Below are 10,095 nucleotides of genomic sequence, written 5' to 3' on the forward strand. Positions count from 1 at the left end.
TTCCAACTCAACTCGCACGACGCACGAGGACCCAGAAATACTAGAGGCCGCTCCAAAGATGGTACCACATTACTGGCTGTCAGGCCCTCACTGCTGCTCCGTCCCAACTGAACTCGCTCGACACACGAGGACCCAGAAATACTAGAGGTCGCTCCAAAGATGGTACACCAGTACTGGCTGTCAGGCCCTCACTGCTGCTCCGTCCCAACTCAACTCGCTCGACACACGAGGACCCAGAAATACTAGAGGTCGCTCCAAAGATGGTACCACAGTACTGGCTGTCAGGCCCTCACTGCTGCTCTGTCCTAACTCAACTCGCTCGACACACGAGGACTCAGAAATACTAGAGGCCGCTCCAAAGATGGTACCACAGTACTGGCTGTCAGGCCCTCACTGCTGCTCCGTCCCAACTCAACTCGCTCGACACACGAGGACCCAGAAATACTAGAGGCCGCTCCAAAGATGGTACCACATTACTGGCTGTCAGGCCCTCACTGCTGCTCCGTCCCAACTCAACTCGCTCGACACACGAGGACCCAGAAATACTAGAGGCCGCTCCAAAGATGATACCACAGTACTGGCTGTCAGGCCCTCACTGCTGCTCCATTCCAACTCAACTCGCACGACGCACGAGGACCGAGAAATACTAGAGGCCGCTCCAAAGATGGTACCACATTACTGGCTGTCAGGCCCTCACTGCTGCTCCGTCCCAACTGAACTCGCTCGACACACGAGGACCCAGAAATACTAGAGGTCGCTCCAAAGATGGTACACCAGTACTGGCTGTCAGGCCCTCACTGCTGCTCCGTCCCAACTCAACTCGCTCGACACACGAGGACCCAGAAATACTAGAGGTCGCTCCAAAGATGGTACCACAGTACTGGCTGTCAGGCCCTCACTGCTGCTCCGTCCCAACTCAACTCGCTCGACACACGAGGACCCAGAAATACTAGAGGTCGCTCCAAAGATGGTACCACAGTACTGGCTGTCAGGCCCTCACTGCTGCTCTGTCCTAACTCAACTCGCTCGACACACGAGGACTCAGAAATACTAGAGGCCACTCCAAAGATGTTACCACAATAATCGCTGTCGATAAGCGCTGCTGCTGTCACTCACAGACAGACAAGGCGGGAAAATGTAGTGGCGCAATTGAACACACTAAGGAAACGAGACGCCACTGTCGCTATTACAAGATGCCAAGTTATGAACGGCATTAACGCGAGCCGTACACAACTCACTACATTTTCTTATTATTTAGTGTATTTTTGCCATCATAGTTTAATATCAATTATATTTGGAGTGCCTTAGCTGTGAGGCAATTGACTAACTATTGATAATTGTGCAATATGTTGCTTTGTCGAAGCTCTGTAGTTAATCACGCTTTTTATATTTTAAATCTTTACAAATATGTTTATAAATAACTGATCTCTTTCCGAGGGACTGATAAATTCCTGAACGCGGTAGGAAGTGTTATCTCTTTTAGTCTGATGCCTTTTTTCTTTGCGGAATGCGTAAAGAAACTGAGAGTGAGCTGTAGCTGGACAGTGGTCCAGTGCAGTCGATGGATGGAGTGCACAACAAACATTCAGTCTTTTGCAGCAAAATATTCCACAATATTGGATGTAGATTAGTCCAGCAAGTACTGTGCTCAAGGAATGCAATACAGCGAGCAGTGGTTACTACATATGAGACGTGAAGATACAATAAAATTTTAACCTCTCACTACTTAGACGCCTGCGCTTCAGTGAAAAGGCGAGAAAATTTTCTTTTCGCATTACAATAGTAACATTAGGATTGCTGCTTTGTTATTTAAATCTGATCAATACACTGATTTGAACTTTAATAAAGTGAGTTACTATTAAATGGCAGCTTACCGTTTCCTTTCTCCCGTACCTTTTTCGAAAGTGATACTTTAATTTAAAGAGCAATAATTGCCCGTTATTGCTAAAGTGACTTAGTGGAAGTCTTAATTAAACTTCTTCAGCATACAGGAAACGTGGTTAGTTGATCTTTTATTGAAAACTGCTGTCAGATTTATTCAGAACAGTAACTAAAAAGTCATAGTTTAAAGATAAACAAAAGTTTTCTTTTGTGTAGAATTGTTCGTTTTGCGAAATACAGCGGTTAATTTGACTATTAAGAACTTGCAAAATTACTGTGAAACACGAAAATTAACAATTTATATCATTTATCTTTGAACAACATTAGAAATGCTGTGTGCGAAAGTAGAAAAGTTTCTGCAGGCTAGTTCCGTTTTTTCATTGGAGTGGACTTGGAAGATTTCAAAAAAAAAAAATTGCTTCAATTACTTTTAATACAGGTAAAAACAAAAAGACAATTCTCAGTTTCATTCCTTCAAAGTTGACAACCTAATTCTTTAGCTAACAGTATGTTTTTCCTTAGACGGAAAATGCAAAAGACAAAGTCGCACTGCTTTTCGGCGCCGTAGCGAACATAAGAATTGTTGTTTAATGGATGTTTCATAGCCATCTGAATAGTAACTAAAGTAAAAGAGTGCCATGTGTGTAAAGCATTATAGAACAAGCAAACCCAACATCAAGATGTTGTTGTGGTCTTCAGTCCTGAGACTGGTTTGATGCAGCTCTCCATGCTACTCTATCCTGTGCAAGCTCCTTCACCTCCCAGTACTTACTGCAACCTACATCCTTCTGAATCTCTTGGTCTCCCTCTACGATTTTTACCCTTCACGCTGCCCTCTAATGCTAAATTTGTGATCCCTTGATGCCTCAGGATATGTCCTACCAACCGATCCCTTCTTCTAGTCAAGTTGTGCCACAAACTCCTCTTCTCCCCAATCCTATTCAATACCTCCTCATTAGTTATATGATCTACCCACATAATCTTCAACATTCTTCTGTAGCACCACTTTTCGAAAGCTTCTATTCTCTTCTTGTCCAAACTATTTATTGTCCATGTTTCACTTCCATACATGGCTACACTCCATACAAATACTTACAGAAACGACTTCCTGACACTTAAATCTATACTGGATGTTAACAAATTTCTCTTCTTCAGAAACGCTTTCCTTGCCATTGGCAGTCTACATTTTATATCCTCTCTACTTCAAACGAATTGCCCGAGACGGCGTCTTCAGACTTGTTCTTCTTTTAGTTTTCTAAATCCAAACAAGAGAGCGACACAAAAATTGGATACGGTACGTTAGTAAAGGTCGAACCTGAACTAAGGTGTGACCAGTTTCCTGGGCTGAAACTAATTGAATCTGGCAAGCTGTTTGAATCTGCGTCTCGGATCGACTCCCGGCGGTGACATGGATTTTCTCTGCCTCGTGATGACTGGGTATTGTGTGATGCCCTTAGGTTAGTTAGGTTCAAGTAGTTCTAAATTCTAGGGGACTGATGACCATAGATGTTAAGTCCCATAGTGCTCAGATCCATTTGAACCATTTTTGAATCTGCCTGCGCAACGAACTGATTGAATAAATTCAGTTGTAATGAAATCGGAAGCGGGACAACGCATCGAATTTTTCTTTTAATAATTATTTCTCAGTACAAACTAGCCTGAAACACATTTACAAGCTGACCAGGTTCTTCCTGACCACCCTGTAGGCACAGATTCAAAATATGTTAGTTGCAGTTCCATCACCATATTACATCGAGTAAACAAAGAAGAAACTTCACATTTAATTGCCACCTGTATCGTGCTTTGACTGCTTGTGTGTGTGGCACTTTTCTGCACACAGAAAAAGAAAGAAATCATTGCCTATCTGGTAGAAGCTTCTTGTCTGGAGTGTCAAAACGTCTCATGAAGAACAGCAAGTTATGCCAGCTAAATCCTAAAAACTGTTCGTTATTGTGAATTAACAACCGATAACAATAACATAATTAAACCATATTCTAGATCAGTACTCACCTTGATAAAGAAAAACAGCGAGACAAAAACGAATCGCTATGTAGGATGCGGATTCATCGACATATGTAGATACAGAATGTTCGGAAAGTTCCCTTTACAAACTTCTAGATAGACAGGATGACGTGTACTGCATCGGACGGCCAACTGAAGTTCTAATGCATCAGTACTGTTCTGTATGTACAGGATGTTGGGCTCTTTTCCGTTTTAGGCTAATGTAAACACGTAATTTTTAAGTACTAGTATGCAAATGTGCGTTAAGTGATAAATGGGCGTCGCGCCTAATTTAATTCCTGAAGCGAAAGTGTTGATTTAAGCGTCTGAACTGAAACCGTCGTAGAATGGTAACAGCATGTTTCCGGAAATGGGTTTCTACTGAAAATACGTACTCTTCAAGTCTTATAAGTCTGTAACGGTGATTTTCGAATGTTGTTGTTATTGGTGTTGTGGTCTCAAGTCCTGAGACTGGTTTGATGCAGCTCCCCATGCTACTCTGTCCTGTGCAAGCTTCTTCATCTCCCAGTACCTACTGAAACCTACATCCTTCTCAATCTGCTTAGTGTATTCATCTCTTGGTCTCCCTCTACGATTTTTACCCTTCACGCTGCCCTCCAAGGCTAAATTTGAGATCCCTTGATGCTTCAAAACATGTCCTACCAACCAATCCCTTCTTCTAGTCAAGTTGTGCCACAAACTTCTCTTCTCCCCAATCCTATTCAATACCTCCTCATTAGTTACGTGATCTATCCACCTTATCTTCAGCATTCTTCTGTAATACCACATTTCGAAAGCTTCTGTTCTCTTCTTGTCCAAACTAGGTATCGTCCATGTTTCACTTCCATACATGGCTACACTCTATACAACTACCTTCAGAAACGACTTCCTGATACATAAATCTATACTCGATGTTAACAAATTTCTCTTCTTCAGAAACGCTTTCCTTGCCATTGGCAGTCTACATTTTATATCCTCTCTACTTCGACCATCATCAGTTATTTTGCTCCCCAAACAGCAAAACTCCTTTACTACTTTAAGTGTCTCATTTCCTAATCTAATTCCCTCAGCATCACCCGAATTAATACGACTACATTCCATTATCCTCGTCACGCTTCAAAATAACACGGTTGCCTTAGTAACTAACCTACCACTTTTAGGCTACGTTTAAAAACATATCTTAAAATTTAATTACAGATTAGCTACTACAGTGTCGAGTTATCGTGATATTAAGTTGTACTTCTGCAGTGCTATTGCGGGTGAATCCTTACTTACGTGGTATTAAATCACTCGAATGCGTCCGGAAACTAGTCTCGTTTATATGTCAGAGGTCCGTGTTACAACGTATTTAGACAGTTAGGAATGTATGACACCGCTAATAATTTTGCTGATAGCCTGTGATACTTTTCACCGTTAACGCGCTGCTACATATTAAGCTCCGTTTTAGCTCCCAAGGCCGGACCTGTTACAGAACACCAGCGCCGACATGGCGGAAGACATCGGACGCGGGCTGCTGCTCTCGTCGAAGGCCTGAGTCCACTACACTGCCAAGTGGATCAAGTTGCGAGCTGACACAGGCCACTAGCTGCAAGAACAAGCCGTAGCCACAACAGAGATGTGGGCAGGGTATTTTCTTTTCAACGCGGCAGCCAACGGCCGCAAAAACCGACGCACGTATATATTCCTGATCTTTTCATCGACAATAATTCATTGATAGTTTGCAGACAATTCATTTTTTATGGCAGTAGGGGAACAGTCATTTCGGGAAGAACAGGATCTGAAGGGAGCTATGGTATTCTAAGGGTGCGAAATAGGATATTCTCCGGCCGATTATGCGAGCGGTGCGGGACAAAGGGAAGACAGCAGTATATCTCAACATGTTCTGTCCATCATATACTTAGTAATAATGTAAGTAGGCTGTTTAGGTTTTTATGTTGGTAGCGTCACGTTGCGCTCTGTATGAAAATCACTGACTGTGCTGTGGGCAGTCTGTGGCTGGTTTGCATTGTTGGAATATTTGCTGTTGTAGTGTTGGGCAATTGGATGTGAACATCGCGTAGCGTCGAGCAGTGGGAGGTGAGCCGCCAGCAGTGGTGGATGTGGGGAGAGAGATGGCGGAGTTTTAAGAGCGGACGACCTGGACGTGTGTCCGCCAGAAAGAGTAAATTGGTAATACTGGATATCATGAACTGATATATATATATATATATATATATATATATATATATATATATATATATATATACTCCTGGAAATTGAAATAAGAACACCGTGAATTCACTGTCCCATGAAGAGGAAACTTTATTGACACATTCCTGGGGTCAGATACATCACATGATCACACTGACAGAACCACAGGCACATAGACACAGGCAACAGAGCATGCACAATGTCGGCACTAGTACAGTGTATATCCACCTTACGCAGCAATTCAGGCTGTTATTCTCCCATGGAGACGATCGTAGAGATGATGGATGTAGTCCTGTGGAACGGCTTGCTATGCCATTTCCACCTGGCACCTCAGTTGGACCAGTGTTCGTGCTGGACGTGCAGACCACGTGAGATGACGCTTCATCCAGTCACAAACATGCTCAATGTGGGACAGATCCGGAGATCTTGCTGGCCAGGGTAGTTGACTTACACCTTCTAGAGCACGTTGGGTGGCACGGGATACATGCGGACGTGCATTGTCCTGTTGGAACAGCAAGTTCCCTTGCCGGTCTAGGAATGGTAGAACGATGGGTTCGATGACGGTTTGGATGTACCATGCACTATTCAGTGTCGCCTCGACGATCACCAGAGGTGTACGGCCAGTGTGGAAGATCGCTCCCCACACCATGATGCCGGGTGTTGGCCCTGTGTGCCTCGGTCGTATGCAGTCCTGACTGTGGCGCTCACCTGCACGGCGCAAAACACGCATACGACCATCATTGGCACCAAGGCAGAAGCGACTCTCATCGCTGAAGACGACACGTCTCCATTCGTCCCTCCATTCACGCCTGTCGCTACACCACTGGAGGCGGGCTGCACGATGTTGGGGCGTGAGCGGAAGACGGCCTAACGGTGTGCGGGACCGTAGCCCAGCTTCTTGGAGACGATTGCGAATGGTCCTCGCCGATACCCCAGGAGCAACAGTGTCCCTAATTTGCTGGGAAGTGGCGGTGCGATCCCCTACGGCACTGCGTAGGATCCTACTGTCTTGGCGTGCATCCGTGCGTCGCTGCGGTCCGGTCCCAGGTCGGCGGGCACGTGCACCTTCCACCGATCACTGGCGACAACATCGATGTACTGTGGAGACCTCACGCCCCACGTGTTGAGCAATTCGGCGGTACGTCCACCCGGCCTCCCGCATGCCCACTATACACCCTCGCTCAAAGTCCGTCAACTGCACATACGGTTCACGTCCACGCTGTCGCGGCATGCTACCATGTCTTAAAGACTACGATGGAGCTCCGTATGCCACGGCAAACTGGCTAACACTGACGGCGGCGGTGCACAAATGCTGCGCAGCTAGCACCATTCGACGGCCAACACCGCGGTTCCTGGTGTGTCCGCTGTGCCGTGCGTGTGATCATTGCTTGCACAGCCCTCTCGCAGTGTCCGGAGCAAGTATGGTGGGTCTGACACACCGGTGTCAATGTGTTCTTTTTTCCATGTCCAGGAGTGTATAATGACTTTTGAAGCTTCTTGTCCTTGTTCTCTATCAAAATCTTCCATTTGCTGACTATGCCTATCAGTAGTTAGTGCCTTCAGTAGTTAGAATCATTTATTTAGCTGTAAGTAGTGGCGCTCGCTTTATTGCAGTAGTTCGAGAAACGAAGATTTTTGTGAGGTAAGTGATTCATGAAAGGTAGAGGTTATTGTTAGTCAGGGCCATTCTTTTGTAGGGATTATTGAAAGTGAGAATGCGTTGCGCTAAAAATATTGTGTGTCAGTTTAGTGATGATCAGAATAAGTAAAGAGAGAAATGCCTCAGTACGTGCAGTTTTGCTCAGCTGTTTGGAAATAAAATAAAGTAACGTGTTTACCAGAACAGTAATTCATAAATTTTTCTAAGGGGACGTTTCTATAATAATCCCAACAACCTCCCCGAACTTATGATTCCACATAAACATTAATGAAGCATTTCGGTCTTCAATTCTAAATTACTTTCCTTGGCCCCTTGTACCGCCAACGGGGGTACCATGCGATCCTGTCTCTAATTAACCTCTGTACTGCTTGTGCAATCTGCAGCCTCTAGGCTTTTGTTACCTGAAAACATGGGTACGTCTTAACAGCGTGTCCCTTTTTCCTCCTCTTCTTCCTTCCTTTCTATTTTCTTTATTGTTCTACTTTGTTTTTATCTTGTTTGATTTTATATTATTTTCATTAACCCCTTAAGTAGTTACTTTCTGTGCGCGCTCATCTGCCTGGGTTGGTACTTGTATGCAGTTTTGGCTGCCAAAATAGCGCTGCGTGCCTTTCTCACTCATTAAAACATTTATTGTTATAGTCGCATTAAAAGAGAGAATGAAATTTAATTGTAACATAACTATATGACGTTTTTTGAGTAATATATTTTAAAATATGAGGCTCCACTGAGAGGGATTGGTTTGGATTGTTTGGGGGAGGAGACCATACAGAGAGGTCATTGGACTCACCGGATTAGGGAAGGACGGGGAAGGAAGCCGGCCGTGCCCTTTCAAAAGAACCATCCCGACATTTGCCTGGAGCGATTTACGGAAATCACGAAAACCAAAATCAGGATGGCCTGACGCGGGATTGAACCGTCGTCCTCCAGCACTGAGAGGGACTTCACAGTCTGCACACCAGTAAGATGTCTTTTTTCGAGCACACTCCACACTTCTTCGTTGGTCTGTTCTTCGTAGTTACTATCAAAAATATCTGGTCAAAGCCTACCTATACTGCGAGTCACTTTTCTTGTTCGACGTGGGGGACCTAATTACGATATTTGCTGTGTAGAGTAGATCATTAACATTAGCAGTTTTCTCTTCGCAGTAATGACTGACATTATTTATGTCCTTGCCATTTCAAACAATTAAAATCGGTGTAATTGGCCGAGAATACATTATCTTGATTGACGAGAGGAAACTACTAGTGGAGGAAACATCACTTACAAGTTACAGCGTTATAACACGTGTCTGCGCGAAACACGTCATTCCCATTAGCTGCAAGCCATAAAAGCTGACGAGCGAGCTGGTCATCGACGGGTATCTCCGTTATTCCACTTACAGGGTTGGCTGTAAATCTATAACATTCTGTCAGATATTACCCTTTAATGTTAAGTGAAGAACAAATAACCTTCGAAGCGCTGTCGTAACTAGGATATCTGCCGCCATGACCACACTCCGACTGTGCACCCATCCGCCTCGGCACTATTCCGACATTACCCCATTTGTTTGTTTAATCCTCGTCGCTGTTTTACCTTTTTATTCCTTTACTGCGACCAATAAGACTAAATAAGCCAAAATGGTTCACTTTTAAACTGCTATTTTTATATGACACAAATCGCAACAAATGCTCCAATGTACAGCACGAAGTCGCATTGCTTGCAACAGTAATGTGCACTCACTTTCGTTGTTTGATTGCAGATGAATACAAAGCCACAAGAAAAAAAAAAACAAAAATAAACCAAAAAACTAAAAATGCTTGGCGTTTGGAAATGAATATCGGGATTTTTAGACTTAGTAGCATCTATTACTGCCAGCTCATAATTATAAATAATAAATGAAATGAAAGAGCAACACAAGCAGTTATGAAAGTACAGGGTGAGCACCATTCCTTACACAGCACACATAGAGTCGACTGGTGGATTCTTCCCAAACCTTGGTTAGTGTATCTGGGATGATTGTTAGGACAACTGCTACAATCCTGTACCTTAAGTCGGGTAGATCACCTGACAGCGGAGGGACACAAACATGAACCTTTATGAATCTCAAAGGCAAAACTAGCATGGCGTCAGATTGGATGGAGGTGGAGGCCATGCGACACAAACTCTATCGTCCGTCCCCTTGCGGCCAATCCAGTGGTCGAGAACGACGTCCTTAATCATTTGCGTCCTTTATTCAATAACTCAGGCGGCCGCCACCTTGCCCCTAAATAAAGTTCTGTGCTTCACCTTCTTCCATTACTGACGAAACACCTATAGTACTAGTGCATCGAGATAAGGAACGCCTGTTACAGCTGCTTCTCTGAAAAACAAAGGTTCGTAAA

Source organism: Schistocerca gregaria, chromosome 3 (assembly GCF_023897955.1).
Source record: "Schistocerca gregaria isolate iqSchGreg1 chromosome 3, iqSchGreg1.2, whole genome shotgun sequence".
Lineage (NCBI taxonomy): Eukaryota > Metazoa > Arthropoda > Insecta > Orthoptera > Acrididae > Schistocerca > Schistocerca gregaria.